Genomic DNA, 17,160 nt, shown 5'->3' with positions numbered 1-17,160 from the left:
GAGACTAAATATTTTGGGTATCACCCCTGCCCACAGGGGTCCTCAGAGCCCATTCGCTCCTGACTTTTCTCCCATCACCACACACATGGCTGCCCAGTCCCACCACTTCTCACCACCAAACTAACACGCAGCCTGTCCTCCTTAGATGGTCCAAGTACCACCTCCTGCAGGAGCTCGTCGTGATTTCACAGACCACGGATCTTGTCCTCACACCCACATCACTCTGTCTTCCTCTAGTCTCACATGGACCCTGCTTCACCAAAGATGTCTCTTCGAGAATCTTAAACTGATTGTTGCCCGGTTGGTTGACTGGTTACAGATCCCTGCCTTATTGTTACATGGCAGCAGGTAACTGATGCCAGAACGTCTAGGGCCAGGGCCAGAGAGGGGAAGGTCCCATGAAGGCTGGTTCACAGCGGGTAGGGCTGCCTCAGAAGGAAAGTTCTTGAGCAAGGCCAGGCCAGAAAGACCCTAGAGCTAGGGAGTCATGAGCAATGCTGAGCTGGTCAGTGGTCAAATCTGGGAAACTCAGGTGGGGCCGAGGCAAAGGGAAGGTCAAAGGGTGGGGTCCCACCCTGAGCAGAAGGAGGGCATGGCAGAAGTTCAGCTTAGTCACAAACCCTGTGTGTGGCAGAGACCTTCCCTCTGGGCCAAGATGGGTCTCAAAGTGACAGGCTCCTAATGGCCGGGCAAGGAGACCACACAGCCCCCATGCAGGCTAAGGGATGTCCATCCCACCTCCACTCAGCAAGGAGGCTGCAGTGAGGGGGCCTTGCTTATGGAAACGTGAATCACGTTTTTCCATGATGTGTCATGTTTGCTTAGAAACTGACCTCCCCTCTCCCCCAACCCTATTGCCAGGGATCAGGGGCTCCTGACATGTTTGCTTGAAATCTCTCTGTTCCCTGTCAATTAGCCAGTTTAACTTTCTACTGTGGTGCCGATGAAAGTCACTATTCAGCGCTAGACCCAGATCCTGCAGGGCGGGATTTCGTTGCCGTGGAGATGGAATCTGGGCTCCGCGCTGCCCACTTGTTCAGCTGGGTGTTCCTGGGCTGACTCACAGCCCAGCACACAGCAGGAGGCACTCTTCCTGCACCCCCGCAGCCTTTCCCTCCCCAGATTTCTCCAGACTACGGCTTCTGCTGACCAGCTGTTTAGCCTCGGTACTTGATACATGCTGCTAAAACCTGCAGCCACGGGAGCCAACAGCTGAGCCCACAGGAGCCAACCTCTGGCCCACTCGGATCTCAGCCACACCCCAGAGCCGCAGAGAGAAGTGACTCAGGTTGGACACTGTGGCTCCAAGTGACCTCAAGTGACTCACCGCATACAGAATGAAGCTGACACCCTGAGTTTCACCTATCAACTTAATTTGTCATGTACCTGGCAGCGGCTATACCAGCCACTTCCCAGCACCAGCTATATTTATATGTGGGCAGACCTGCTAACATCCCAAGCTTGCCTGCCCTGACACGAAGAGCCTCAACTCCAGCTGCACATCTGCACACATGGGGACCATTGGCAACCCCTGGGGACCCAGGCCTCCTGCCATGATCTCAATGGAATTGGTCTAGAGTGGGCCTGGGCCCGTGTTTCCAGAGCTGCCCAGAGGATTCGAATGTGCAGCCAGGGGTGAAACCCACGGCTCTACCATCTGATTCTGTTAGGGAGAAGGATGCTAAAGAGACACACTATTTCCATCCCAATTCAGTCAGGAACACACCTGCAGCCTGGCTCAGGCCTTCAGTTGGTGGGCTTCTGGTGTGAACTCAGTTATCCTCATTTCTAACCTCAAATTGTCCATAATTATGTCTGTATCCAACTCTTTCTCCTTGAGCTTTAGTAACTTTTAAGTTTCTGCTTCATTCTCTGGACTGTGAGTTGAGAGTCTCAGTTCATAGACCACCTCTGAAGGCAAATTATTACATTATAAAAAATCTAGTGATGGGAAAGTAGGTTGAGAATGAAATGCGAAAGGTCACCTGACGGCCCTGACAGTCGTGGATCCTGTCCGTAAACTCTGTTTTGTTTTGCTTATGTGTTTGTTTCTCTTAGGTCAACACTTTGTTACATATCTTTTGTTTGTTTCGTTTAGCTTTCTTAATTTTGAGACTTTTGAACATAGACAAAAGTAGAGAGAAGAGTTTCATGGACATACCTATCCACTCCCCAACCCCAACAGTGGCCAACCTGGCCCCATCCCTCACACCCACCAATTTAGCCCATCTTCTATTATTTCGAAGTAAATCCCAGATATTTTACTATTTCATCTGTAAAAGCTTTTGAAAATCACTCAGAAAGAACTCTTTTTATATCCTAACCACAATTCCATTATGCATCAAAACAAATCAACAATAACTCCTGGTGTCCAAATTTCCAGATTGTCTCAGGATTGTCATACATGGATTTTTAAAAAAGCAGAATCAAATGAGGTTCACATGTTGAAACTGGCTGATATACCTTTTAAGTCTGTTTTAATCTCTAGCTTACTCCTCTATCCTTTTTTTTTTTCTTTTTTTTACAATTTGCTTGTTGAAGACACTGGGTTGTTCATCCTGTAGATTTATCCACAATCTAGATTTTGCTGATGACCTCCCTGTGGTGTGATTTAATATGCTCTCTGTCTCTATTTTTCCTGTAAATTGGTCCTTGGATCCAGAGCTTAATCAGATTCAAGGGCGGTTTTAGTGGTTGGTGCATTCTTCCAACAGGAGGCACGTGATGTCTGGCTGTCTCTTTCCGTGATATTAGATGCTGCAGATGGTCAATGCCTGAATCCTCTGGTCCATTAAACCTTTCAATATAGTGACATCTGCTTCTTCACTCCTCTTTCATAGAGGAGTTCCAGTTTGCAAATGCGGGAGGAATGACAGAATCCCATATCACTATTTATCTACTGGTTGACTCCCAGGATAACTGCTTGATTTCCTCCTTTTATTTACCATTTTCAAAATAAAGAATTGCTTTCCTAGCATCCTCTAACAGTGAACAATTAGAGTTGGGTTTAGTTTTTAGTATTACTATGAATTCATGGGTTTTAACATGTGATGTGTTTCAATTCATTGCAGTTAATATTCTTATTGATGCTCAAGTGGCCCCATTTTAGCCAGTGGGTGTGTCTTCCAGTTGGCTCCTGAATCCTTCAGATTCAGGCCTGAGAAGTCTGTATATTTAGAACAAGCCTCATCTTGTACATTTTCTGCCCAGACCGAGAATCAGCCAAGAGCACTGATTCCTCTCAGTGGGAAGTGGTATTTGGAGATTCCACCACAGATGTCTGGAGTTTACCTATTCTTTTATCTGACCGGAGTGTCCTTGAATTTTAGTCTCTCTGTCCTGGTCTTAAAGTCACAGTAGGTAGTGGCTTTAGTTCTGAGGCTGCTCAGCATTCCTACAGGATGAATACACGTGATCAGTGAGTCCAGAGATGTTTACGAGCACAGACTGGGGAGACAGACAAAGACAGTCGTAAGGGGTTTAGAAACTCTTCTGTAGGCAGCAGGGGGTAGGAACCTTCTAGAGCAGTGCTTCTCAAACTTTAACGTGCAAACAAATTACCTGGGGATCTTGTTAAAATGCAGAGTCTGATTCAGTAGCCCTGGGGGGCCTGAGATGCTGTGTGTCTAGCAAGCTCCCTAGTGATGCAGTGATGCTGGTCCCCGGGCAGCTCTCTGAGTGGCCAGGTTCTACAAGCAGGAAGCAGGAAGGAGGTGTTGTCACTGAACGAGCTAAAGGAGCTCAGAGTGAGGGTGAGGGAACCTTTCTAGAGCAGGTAGCATTTTTGCTGGGACAGTGGCTGGAACTTCTTTTAAAATCAGGAGCCAGAGCAACAGAGTAATGGTACCTTCACTTTTAAATTAAAAAAAAACCCTATTATTAAGGTGTAACATTCATAGATCAAAGGGAGCAAATCATAAGTGAACAGCTTGATCAACGTTTTGAGATATAATTCACATACCATAAAACTCACCCCTTTCAAGTGTACAATTTGGTCATTTTTAGTATATTTATATTGATATTTAGTTGTACAATCATGGCATGATCTAATGCCGGAACAATTTCATCATCCCTAAAAACAAATCCTATACCCATAAGCAGTCATTCCCCATTCCTCCCACCCCCAGCCCCCGGCAATCACTAATCTATTTGCTATCTCTGTGGATTTGCCTATTCAGGACTTTTCATATACATAAAATCTTACAGTATGCAGTCTTTTACAGCTGGCTTCTTTCACTTAGCATAATTTTTCAAGGTCCATCCACATTGTAGCCCGTATCAGCACTTCATTCCGTTAATGGTTGGATAATATTCCATTGTACGGACAGACCACATTTCGTTTACCCGTTATCATCAGCTGACGGACATTTGGGTCCTTTCCATCTTTTAGCTATCGCGAATAAAGCTGCTATAAACATTCACGTACACGGCTTTGTGTGGGCATGTATTTTCGATTCTTTGGGGTATATACCTAGGAGTGGAATTGCTGGGTCCTGTGCTAACTGTACGTTAAATTTTTGAGGAACTGCCAGAGTGTTTTCCAAAGCAGCGGCACCATCTTACATTTGCAGTTTGATGAATACTTCTTTATTCACATTGCCACCGCCCAGATCAAGAACTACTGTTATCAGCACTCCACAGCCCTCCTCCGCACCTCTTTCCCGTCATCCCCCCACCCTAAGGGTAACCATTAGTTTGACATCTGTCACTATTGATGGCTGGGACTTTGAGAGGCGGGACTCGGGGTACGTTCCCCGCGGTGAGAACAGCGTTAGCAGAGGCACAGCGAACGAGGAGGGCAATCCCAGATTTAAATCCTGTGTGGAGAAGTCCCCAGATTCCCCTGTTGTTGTACCAAGATCTGGTGAACAGATTTGCTCCCTCCACGCCTCACTTCCTGCGCAGCCAGCCGGCGTTTTCAGAGAAATAACAAGCGGTGGGCTTCTCAACTGGGGTCCCCTGGGAGGCGCGGGAGGCAGCTGGAGTGGGGAAAAAATGCAGTGGGCACCATGCTCAAGGCTCATCCTAAGGCCAACCTCAGCATGAAGGGCCACGGTGAAGCCCGTTTTGTGAAAGGGTGACTGCAATGAAGGTGTGTGCCTTTGCAATGGCCTTGTCACAACCGTCCTCCCCTGCCCTTTTAGTCTCCTCTCACCTCCCACCAGCAGGCTCTTTAGGAAAGACTCAGACCCCCAGACCTCAGCCCACCGCACAGCCGCCGAGGCAGGACTCTGAGCTCGTCTCCCTACCAACAGGGACTGCGCGTGGGCAGTGCACAGTGCCGCCCGCTGTTCCCCAGTACAGAGGGCTGCCAGGTGGTGGCTCTTAGGGTGTCGGGCCTGCAGCTGCCACGTGAGGCCCCCAGCCCCTGGAGGCCCTTTTTCCCCGCATCAGTGGTTCTTTGGCGTCCAGCCCTGCAGTCCATCCTTTTCCCCTGAACTGACCTTCTCCTCTGGCCTTGTCTGAACACACGCATAGAAATACACATGCAAAGTCACTGTCATACACACTGAAAACTGCTCCGAATTTTTATCCCTGACCTGAAAATTGTTGACTTGCCAATGACTTTTCATTACCAGCCCCTCACCCCCAAAAGTCCCTCCTGCCAGCTCCTCTGAGAGATTGTCTGACAGCCCCCTGGCAGGTGGTCAGAACTTGCTCCAAAAATACCATCCCTGACACGGACAGCCTGAAACTGTCTCGTCCCTCCAGCCCACTGTCTGGGAATTTATCAATTGGAGATGAATTTGGGTACTCTTTAAATGATGCACAAGTCCCTGGGAGGGCCAGTCTGTCACACATCGGGGTGCATTAGTTTAATGGATTGCTGTCCTGCCAACACGGAGCTGAGAAAGGCAGCTGCAGGCATGGGAGTGTGCACGGGAGTGGAGGACCGAAAACTCTGGAGTATGGTAGCCACAGGGGGCAGAGCAGGCTAGGATGTGCTGCCCAACATCGTGTGCCCCATGTGGTCCTGAGGCTCTGGAGAGGTGAGTCACACGTCAGGGTCTAGAAAGGGAGATGGGAAGATGCCAAAGACAGACTTCTAAAGATTCAGTCTTTTATACACACCAAGCAGGGGTTGAATCCCAGCTTCCCTTCCTCTTCCCCAGGGTTCTCTCATGCCTACTCATCTCTCTTCCCTCTTCTCTTCCCACACTCTCTTTCCTGTCCTCCATACTCTCCTGCCCATCTTCCTTTTCTCTCTCCAGAACAGAGAATAGTTTCGTTACTTCTATTTTCTCTATATTAGAGATTGAAATGTCTTTGGGGGGCTAGCCTTGGAATCTAACTATTGTTATAGCACCACTTTATGGGAAAATGCATGGTCTAGCCGCGACCTGGCTCATAGTAGGTGTTCAACAAATGCTGGTTAAGTAAATAAAGGAATGAGGGAAGGTCACTTCATTGTGAGTTCCAAATACTGGGTTTTGGGGTGGTCTTTTGGAAATGATCCCTATGTGGGTGACCACTGGCTTTCCCATAGGCACAAATCAGAGGTGTCAGTCGTCCTGGGCCCCCACAAGATCCCAAAGATGAAGCCAGGGTGGGACCCGGGGTCTAGACCCCCAATCTTGTCTGATTTCCTTTCTTCCATCCTTGCAGCTCTTCTCCTGGAGAGGTTGGTGGGCAGGCACTGATGGGGCCCCAGCGCCCTCTGCTGGTGTATTTTCAATACTGGCTTCTGTGTACTTGGGCTTATACATACCCTTGTGGGTTGGGTTTTTGTTTTGTTTTGTTTTGTTTCTGTTTATTTAGGTATTTTTAAATTTTTCACAGTTTTTTTTTAAGATTGGCATTTGAGCTAACATCTGTTGCCAATCTTAATTTTTCTTCTCCTTTTTCTCCTTCTCCTTCTTTTTCTCCCCAAAGCCCCCAGTACATAGTTGTATATTCTAGTTGTAGGTCCTTCTGGCTGTGGTATGCGGGACGCCACCTCAGCATGGCCTGATGAGCGGTGCCGTGTCTGTGCCTGGGATCCGAACAGGTGAAACCCCAGGCCGCCAGAAGCAGAGCATGCAAACTTAACCACTTGGCCATGGGGCTGGCCCCTACAATTATGTTTTTGTAAAAAACCTGTTTGATTGTGGTAACATTGGTTTATGACATTATATAAATTTCAGGTGTACATCATTATGTTTTGATTCCTGTGTAGATTACTCCTGTTCACCACCCAAAGACTAATTACAGTCCGTCCCCACACACGTGTGCCTAATCGTCCCTTTCGCCCTCCTCCCTACCCCCTTCCCCCCGGTAGCCACCCATCCAATCTCTGTCTCTATGTGGCTGTTTGTTGTTGTTTCTATCTTCCACTTATCAGCGAGATCATACAGTATATACCCTTGTTTTTAATGCACTTGGGCAAGGCTGGGAGTGAGGATTTCTGGTTTTTTTCCAGGCCCACTCTTCAGTGAATGGCAAGTCTGAAGGTGGCTCCTGGTGATAAAAATGAGTGTCAGGGTGGGCTCCCAGCCATTAATAGTTTAATTGAAAGTGGGTTTTGTTTTTGTTTTAACAACCTCCCTGGCTCCAGTGCCCAAGTGTGAAGTAGAAATACCTTCTAGTCCAGGCTCAGGCTGCGTCTGATGTCAATGGGGTCTTTCACATGCTTTTGAGAAGCACAGGTCTGGTTTTCCCTAAGCAAACTGAGAGACTTTCCTCCAAGAAAGAGAAGCAACACTGTGCAACACGACTGGCTCCTGGACAGAGGCTGGCGCTGGGCTTTCACTAATTCACATGAAACTCTGGCACCCCCCAGAGGCCCGTGGGGTAGCTGAAGAGAGAAGCCACAGGCTTGCTCTGCACCAGATCCTTCCAGCGCTCCTCCAGGACTGTACCAGCAGAAACTGAAGAGCTCCAGGGTCAGGGGAAGCAGGCAGGGAAACACCCACAGAGGTCCAGAACCCAAGGCCCAACTAACCCAGACTGGGGGCAGCCTCGTGTTCAGAGGGAGGCCCCTGTTTTCCATGCGCCCAATGGCACGGCATAGAGCGCTGCTTCTCAGACTCCCATGAGCCCTGGAGTCACCCGGTAAGTCTTGTTAAAATGCAGATCCTGATTCGGAAGGTCTGGGATATAGCCTGAGACTCTGCATTTCTAACAAGCTCCCACATGATGCTGATGCTCCCGGTCCGGGGACCACACCGTGAGCAACAAGAGTGGAGAGGAAACAGGGTCTGAAATCAGAATGCTCTGGGTTCACATTCCAACTCTGCCACTTATGCTGTGACCTTGGACAGATTGCTTTCACCACCTTCTCTCTCAGAGCCTGCTTCATCCCATATGAAATGGGAAGAATGACCATTTGAATGACTTCATAAAATGACAAACAGAATGAGGTCGTAGGGCGCTTGTAAGAATAAAGTGAAGGGATGCAGGGAAAGCTCATTCAGAAAAGATGCTTACAGGCGTGTGTCCCCTCAGCAAGTGTTGCCTGGTTCCCTGCTAGGCACCTGGCACTGCCCTCGGCCCTCGGATAGAGCAGAGACAGGAACAAAACCTCTGCTCTCAGGAGCTCATATTCTAGCAGAAGAAGACAGACAACAAACAGGTACAACACATAGTATGTAAGTTGGTGATAAGTGTGCTGGAGAGAAAAATAAAGCAGAGTAAGGAAGGTAAGGCATGCAGGGGGTGGGGACATTGTCATTTGTATGGAATAATAGGGAAAGTGTCACTGCTTTGAGTTAATTTTGAGGTGAGGGAGCTGAGCACATGGTTAGCTGAGGAAATGGGAGGGAGCATTTATAAGTGCAAAGGTCCTGAGGCAAGAGTATCCATGGTACCAGTGAGGAAGAGGAAGGAAGTCAGCATGGCTGGAGCCCAGAGAGTGAGGGGGAGAAGACTGTGTGTGGGGGTGAAGGTGGCAGGGCAGATCCTGTAGGGCCTTGCAAGCCATTGACTTTGGATTTTGCTCTGAGAGAAATGGGAAAAAAGTGGAAAGTTCTGAGCATAAGACTGACAGGATCTAACACCTTAAAGGACAACTTTGACTTGTTGAGAATAGACTGTGGGGAACTCGTACTGCCCTCCATGACCATTGTTAACAACTCGGAGGAGAGAGGAAGGGGGCAGCGACCACTGGGGGAAGTGGTGGGAGGATCCATATTGAATAAGCATCACTCGTCTATAAACATGAAGCCATGTTGGTCCTGTTTCCTATTGTCCCTCTAAATGTCTGCAATGGGGTTAATCCGCCCCCTTTCTCTGGAGGAACCGTGGGGGGAACGTGGCTTCACTCGTCGCTCCCAGGAAACGGGAAGGGCTAACGCGCCTCCAGCAGAAGAGATTTTAGCAGAGCTCAGCTGATTTTCTCTCCATCTTAAGGGTCCTTCCTGGGCCGTCTTCCTCTTCCTTTAAAATAATTATTGCTTTTTATTGTATCAATAATACATGTTCATTGTAGAAACAGTAGAAATTACAGATAAGCACAAAGAATGATAGAAAAATTTGTCAGAATCCTCCTATGCAGAGGAAACCCCTGCCGTTATTCTGGTGTATATCTTTCTAGGTCTTTTCAGTTCATGCACGCCTGCCTATGCACACTCACACACACACACACATTTTTACCAAAAATGGGATTATACTTTAATGCTGCTTCATAATTTGCTGTTTTTCACTTAACATTTTATCGTTAACATCTCCTGAGGGTATTAAATATATTTCCACAATATGTTCTTAACATCAGTAGAACATTCCTTTTTATGGGTGTGCCATAATTTATTTAACCGATTGGTATCCATTTACATTGTGTCTGATTTTTAAGTACATATTATAAACGACTCCATGATGAGCACCCTTGTAGCTCAATCTTGGCACCTGTCTGCAATTTTTCCCTTCTTTTAAAGCGTCTGATGGGTGTCATCAAATCACCTCTCAGAAATATTTTCCTGCTTAGACTCATACTGGAGTCGCTCATCTCCCCGCATCATCACCCATAAAAAACAAAACAAAAACAACCTCTTCTTGGTCACACGTTTAGAAGCGGATGTCAGTCTTAAAGTGTCTACCGGCAGAACCTCCCACCATTAAACATCGCTCCATCGCCTGCTGAGGGCATGGGCTCCACCGTCGGGCTCCCCTGCTGTGAGAATCCGGGTCGGGCTTTCAGACTCACTGTTGAACCTCAATTCTGGAGATTACACTTGCTTTGGTTGTTTTGCTTTAGTAAAGAGAGAAGTACCACAAAGTCACCCTGATCACACGCATAGGAGGGTAAGTCTCCTTTGAAATACTGATGAGGGGCAGGAGGGCTCGGGGGCCCCCGGAGCCAGCCAGGGTGGGCCTCCTTTAGGAAGGGGGGTGGGTAGCCTATTGCCATGGAAATGGGTATAATCGGACCTGTTGAGTCTGAGAGAGACTGGTCTGGGCTCTGGTCTGTGCTGATGGCTGCCTGAGCCCAGCCTCACCTCATCTGGGGCTGGCTGTGCCTGTGACTGAGAAGGGATGCTGTGAGTAGGCATTGTGCCAGGGCCATGGCAGTGACAGGAATGATGACACAGCCTGGCCTCCTCCTGGGCCCAGCCTGCCCCCTAGTTGCCACCAGAGGACTCACCCTCCTGTTCCTCTAGTGCCTGCTTGAGTCAGGGACCAGGGCCGTAGCGCCGGTTCTCTGTGGGTGGGCTGGGGTGAGCCAATGGCACCTCACACTGCTGGGATCAGACATTGAGACTACAGGAATGAGACACTGGGTTACAAGGGCCCCATTCTGTCCTCGAGAACAGTCAGTCGCAATCCCCACACCATTCTTATATTTTCCTATTGTTTGATTTTCTCATATACACATGCTTCCTCCTCTAAAACCAGCTATAGGTCATTTGTTTATTTTTTAAATTAGAGTAGATCAGCATCCAGCTCATTGCAGGCCTGGCTATGCCCGGAGTCAGCCAAGGCGTCAGGAAACTGGGACTGAGAATTGAAGGCCTTTTAATCTAGGAAAGGCAATCTGACCTCACCGTCATTGTTGTCATTGCAGTTTTTGTAAAAAATTGAATTCCTCAACAGTTACTCTCACTTAACCCTCACAACACCCCTGTGAACTGGGTGTTATTATCCCCAGTTCCAGAGGAAAACACTGAGAGGGGCGAAGTGACTCACCTGCAACCACACCATTGATTTGTGTCCAGATTCAGCTGACCCGAGGTCTGCGCTCTTTCTCCCTCACCTCCTTACCCTTGGAAGTGCGACCGGCCGCAGAGAGCCACAGAGCAAAGGGAGCAAGCAGCACGGGCCCGGGAGGCAGCAAACCTGGCTTCTGGTCTTGACTTTGCTACCAGTTGGCTGTGTGGCTGAGGGCTCCTCCCTGCCCCTCTCTGGGCCTCAGACTCCTCATAGCAAATTGGAGAGATTGACTCAGATCTCCGCGATTCCTTCTAACCGTGGGGCCTTAGCCTTGCTCGATGGCGAGTGACAGAAAGCTGCTCTGTGGCGACAGGATGGGCACTGCAGTCCAGGAGTCCTCAGGCTCACGAAGCGAAGGCAAGGGCTAGCAGGGGACCAGTGGGCCTGGCCCTGGGAGGTGGCCCTGGCCGCCCCTCTCTAGAATCGCCTGGGTCCCGACTTCCCTCAGCCCCTCTGCTTCATTCTTCTCTCTCTGCAAACTGGTTTTCTTCTTCTACAGACCAGCTTTTTCTGCTTCTTTGGCCAGTGGTGGCAGATGCCTCTCCAGCTCCCAATTGTAAGCCCGCAGTTCTGGGGGCCAAGGGAGTCTCAGGAAATTCTAATTCCAAATCCCCAGGGAAAGAAACCCCATGGGGCAAGCTGGGTTGGCTAGCTGCCTTGGTCTGATCGACTGTGTTCTATAGTACAAAGAAGAAGTGAGGGCCCAGGTCAGGGAGACGCCCCCCAAGAGGCTCTGCACACAGGACAGGAAAAGCATCTTTGGGAGAAGAGACAAGGTTAAATGTAATTCCGTTCCAGATGAGGTGACATTGAGACCGACAGAGAAGGCACAAGCTCACCAGCAAAGCTGGCCCACGTGCGGTGTCAGCAGGAATGACGAGCTGTGGCTCCCGGAAGGTCCATTCCCAAGGGCACACACGACAGCTGTTGACAGCCAGGCAGACCTGTCCTCTCAACGGACACACTGTCGTCCTTCTGTTGCCTCTGAGTTGGATGACGTGGAACGGGGGAATGGGGGGCTTGGAAGGGTCAAGGGACAGGGGCTGCAGAGCCCGCTGCCACCAGTCCTGGGCGTGATTAGCACTGCAGGCTCATCTGCACAAAGACGACTCAGGGCTTCAGCTGATCCCGGCAGCTCTGTTTCCCCGATGACCTTGTTTTAGTTCTTAAAACTGACATCAGCTTAGGTTTGAAAACACAATAAGAGGAATTTGGCCACAGAATCAAGTCTTGAGAAGGAAGCTCCCTCATCCCATGAGCCAGTCTGAACACAGGACACAGTCACGTATGTATAATTCCAGACATGATCTGGGATGGAAACCTGGATAGTCCGGAGAGTTTTCTTGGGACCTCCTCCCACCCTGCTCAGTCCTGGGGGGACCCTGCTGGCACCCCGGGACCCTTGAAGCACGTCCACAGTGCTGAGGCTGCAAGTGCTGGGAATGCTGTTGGGGGTGAAGATGGCCAATGTGTGAATCACCCAGGGAAGGCAGCCAAAGTTCAGACGACCCAGATGTCGTGAGCACCCGCCGGGTACGGGGCTCTGCTGCCCTGCTGAGGGTGCAGACGAAGACTGCATGAGCACTGCCTCTAGGGGCGGTAAAGCTGCATGGAGAGGAAAGAGATATGCAGGATGGAACTAGTGAGGAGGCGGGAAACTTCTCTAAATGGCGCGTGGGCTAGTCATCGAGTCCTTGAAGAGCCGTGTGGAGGCAGAGGGCAGTCCAGTGGGGATGCTGAGGGCTTCGTGGAGGTGAGAGAACGCGGTGAGCAAAGGCAGGGGCATGGGAGTGTGAAGGGCACATTTGGGCCCCTAGAGTGTAGGTTTACAGATAGGAGTAGGGGCGAAAACATCAGAAAGCTAAGAGCAGATCAGAGGGGCAAGGTCTTGAACAGCAGCCTGAGGAGTTTGGATGTCGTCCCGTAAGTAATGAGCACTGGAGAAGATTTTTGAGCAAGGGAGTGAGTTGGAGTGGAAAGCAGTGGTTAAGGACCAAGTATCTAGAAGTGGTGTGCACCGTGGATTGCAGGTTGAGAAGAAACTACTGGAGTCGAGAAAAGTGTGTCTGAAGCTGTTGCAAGTGATTCAGGATCCAGGTGCTAAAAGCCTGGATTAGGCTCTGTAGGGGAATTGGGGGACTCGGGAATGAACACTGCAAATGTTGTGAAGACTGCCTGGGAACTGGGAGCTCACTTGTTATGGGAGGGAGAGAGAAAATGTCAGACTTGAATGACTACATGGTAACAATGTCAGAAACAGGGAATGTTTGCCTTACATCCACACATGCGTCAGCTGGCAGGGGTAGTGGGTAATAAATGAATTCTGTGTCATCTCCGCCCTTAAGCATCTCACATCCTCCTCTCTCATCCTCAGCTCTTCCAGAAAAGGTCCTGAGAGCCATCAAAGATATGTCATGGAAGAGGTGATCGAGAGCAGAGTGGAGAGGAGAGAAAATTCCATTGCCAACCTGTAACAGGTACTTTGCCCATATTCTCAGAAATCCTAAAAAGAACCAAAGGAGCTCTGGGAGAGGAGGAGAGGAGGCAGGGGCCTGGCTGCTCAGGGCAGGGGCCCTGAGCTCCACAGCACTGAGATGTCCCCCCGGGACGGATGGCCAAGGCACCTAGTGGACAGGCAGACGGGCTGACAGCAGCCCTGTTAGGGAATGAGGTCGGCCCTTGTCCAGAGCTCCTCCTGTGCTCTGGGTGCCAGGACACTGAGCAGGGACAAGGACCCTGTCAGGAAGTCAGGCAGAGAAGGGATTTGGGTGCAGAGGTGGGGAGTCTGTTTTTAGCTGCACTGAGTTTGACAGGATGGCTTGGGCTGGGAGAGACAGATGCATCTGAGCTTGGGTGAGAGGTCACTGCTGGCGTCCAGAGACCGTGGCTGGAGACCACTGTTCATTCTTCTTTAGATCAAAGTTGCCATGAGTTCCTCTCAAACAAATTACGTTCCTGTCTCAGCCAGCTTCTCTGCTGGGGTTAACAATCTGGGGAGTGAATGCTGATGGAGAAAAGGGAGGGGAGAGGCATTCTGTAATGAAGTTATGTTATGGACACCCAATTAAAAAAAAAAAACAATAAAATACATTGTTGCCGAACATGAGGGACAGGACTAGGGGTTGAGTTTGAGAGTTGCATGAGTCTTCCCTTTTGCGCCTGCCCCTTCTTCTTTTCCCCATTAATTGATGAATCTAGACTCTAGATCCCAGAGCCAGTTTGATTTCTCTCAGGAGGGCCTGTGTTAATTTGAGTTTGACTTCTGATCATGGAGAGCTGATGCTGACGCAGTGCCACACAGTCACTCATTCACTGAACAAACTGTTAATTCTGGGGCTGCTGCACTGAGCAAGACATATATGAATCTCACCCTCAGTCTCCAAGAAGGAAGAGAAGTAGGTCCCTAGAATACAGTAAAAGAAAATAGGAAAAAGCCTAGAGGTTGTCCATACTTAGGATGTAGGCAGAGGCGTAGCAACCAAGAGAGATATGAAAGGAAAAATCAAGGGTAGGAAAAGCAGCAATCCGGGAAGCTGGGGATCCCGGGAGCGTGAACCCCCAGGGTCAAAAGCAGGCGCTAAAGCTGGAAGAACAAGGACTGAGGAAGGACCAACGGAACTGGCTGCCAGGAGGCGACTGGCTTCCTTTAGGGGAGCTGCTTCAAGAGAAAAAGCAGGCGGAGGTTGGGTGGGGGAGGGTGGAGGCAGAAAGGGCTCCTCAGAGAAGAGGAAGGGACGTGGGGGAGGGGGAGGGATTGGAGGAAAGCGGTCAAAGGTACAGACTTCCAGCTATAAGATAAATAAGTAGTGGGGATGTAATGTACGATGGGAGGACTCTAGTTAACACTGCTGTGTGGTATATAGGACAGTCGTTAAGAGAGCAGATCCTGAGTTCCCCTCACAAGGAAAAGCAATGTTGGATGTTAACTTACTGCAACCAAATCATTATGCTGTACACGTTAAGACTAGTGCTGTATGTCAGTTATTGGTCTAGTGGTTGAGATTTGGCGCTCTCCCCACCACGGTCTAGGTTTGTTTCTGCTCAGGGAACCACACCACCATCTTCCGGTTGTCATATCTTGGTGGCTGCGTGTCACTGTGATGCAGGAATCTATGCCTCTGGTATTTCAAATACCAGCAGAGTCACCCATGGTGGACAGGTTTCAGCGGAGCTTCCAGACTCAGACAGACTAGGAAGAAGGACCTCGCCACCGACTTCCAAAGAAATTGGCCTTGAAAACCCCATGAATAGCAGCGGAGCATGATCTGATGCAGCGCCGGAAGGTGAGAGGACGGCGCAGAAAGACCGGGCAGGGTTCCGCTCTGCTGTCCACAGGGTCGCTGGGAGTCCAAACAACTGACGGCACTAACAGCAAAAAACGTCAATTATTTCTCAATAGAATCAGGGAAAGGAAAAGAAGAGTAGCAGGCAGAGCTGTCGGCGGTCAGCAGTGTGGGACGCTGACCTGGGGGGCAGGTCTGACTTCCTGCTCCCTGGAAGTAGCAGGCGACAGAACCACACGTTGGCTTTTCAGGTGGCTGAAGGACTGTGAGGGTGACCGAGGGCGCACGGGTGTGCACTTCCACAGTCACAGCAGTGGGTGAAGGGCAATACAACTCACTTTAATTTCTGAACTCGGTGCCAGCCGCCTCCCTGAGGGGAGACAACTTAATTTAGTCTCTTAGGAGTTAGGTTTTCTTCAGGTTAATAATGCAAATATTTTTTGTTGGGAAAAAAAAGGGGGGAGGAAAAATTGACCTGCAGGGCACCATGGGCCAGAGAAGATGTTTACAGACAGGACAAACACACAGAGGGCAATGGGGAAAGTTGCTTTTACTCAGCCTATTTTAAAGAATCATCTGGGCCACCAATGGCAGAATGGATAAATTATGGTGTATTCATAAAATAGAAACTGCACACTAATTAAAAAACAATGAGGGGCCGGCTGGTGGCACAGTGGTTAAGTTGACACATTCTGCTTTGGCGGCCCGGGGTTCGCGGGTTAGGATCCTGGGTGCAGACATGGCACCGCTTGGCAAGCCATGCTGTGGCAGGCGCCCCACATATAGAGTAGAGGAAGATGAGCATGGATGTTCGCTCAGGGCCAGTCTTCCTCAGCAAAAAGAGGAGGATTAATTAAGATCAGGGCTAATCTTCCTCAAACAAACAAACAAACAAAAAACCCCAATGAACTATTTGTTTTTTATGCTTGAATTGCCTGAATTGCACAGACATAATTCTGAGCAAAAGAAATTTTGACACAAAAGAGTACTTATATGATTCCACTTGTATCGAGTTCAAGAAAGTCAAAATAATACATGGAGGTAGAGATTAGAATAGTGGTAAGCTGGGTGTGGGGTAGGTATGGTTGGGAAGAGGTGCTGGAAATGTTGTAAACAATGTCAGTGATGTAGCTGCATATAAAAATTCATCAAGCTGTACATTCGTGCATATAACCATACACTTTATACCTCAATTTTTAAAGTCTTTGAAAAAATAAACAGTAGATGTGCACCTGTATTATCTACTGCTGCATAACCAATTACCTCAAAACCTAGCAACTTAAAACAACAAGAATTTATTGTTTCACAGTTTCTGGAGGTCAGGAATTTGGCAGAAGCCTAACTGGGTTTTTCTGGCCCGGAGCCTCCTCATGGGGTTTCAGTCAAGACGTCAGCCAGGGCTACAGTCATCTTGAGGCTGGACGTGGGCTGGAGCACGATCCTCACGTGACTCTTGGCAGGAGCCTTCAGTTCCTTGCCATGTGACTACTTCCATAGGACTGCTTGGGTGTCCTGAGGATGTGGCAGTGAGCTTCATCCAGAATGAGTGTCCAGGAGAGAATAAGATGGAAGCCACCACGTCATTTACGCCTCAGTCTTAGAGGTAATACACCATCACTTCTGCCGTACTCTATTCATTAGAAGCAAGTCCTATGTCCAGCCCAGACTCAAGGGGAGAAGAATTAGGCTCCTCTTGAAAAAAAGAGTATCAACGAATTTGTAGGCCTTTTTTTAAAACCACCACAGCATGGAACAG

Source organism: Equus przewalskii, chromosome 23 (genome assembly GCF_037783145.1).
Source record: "Equus przewalskii isolate Varuska chromosome 23, EquPr2, whole genome shotgun sequence".
NCBI lineage: Eukaryota > Metazoa > Chordata > Mammalia > Perissodactyla > Equidae > Equus > Equus przewalskii.
This window is presented reverse-complemented; position numbering follows the sequence as displayed.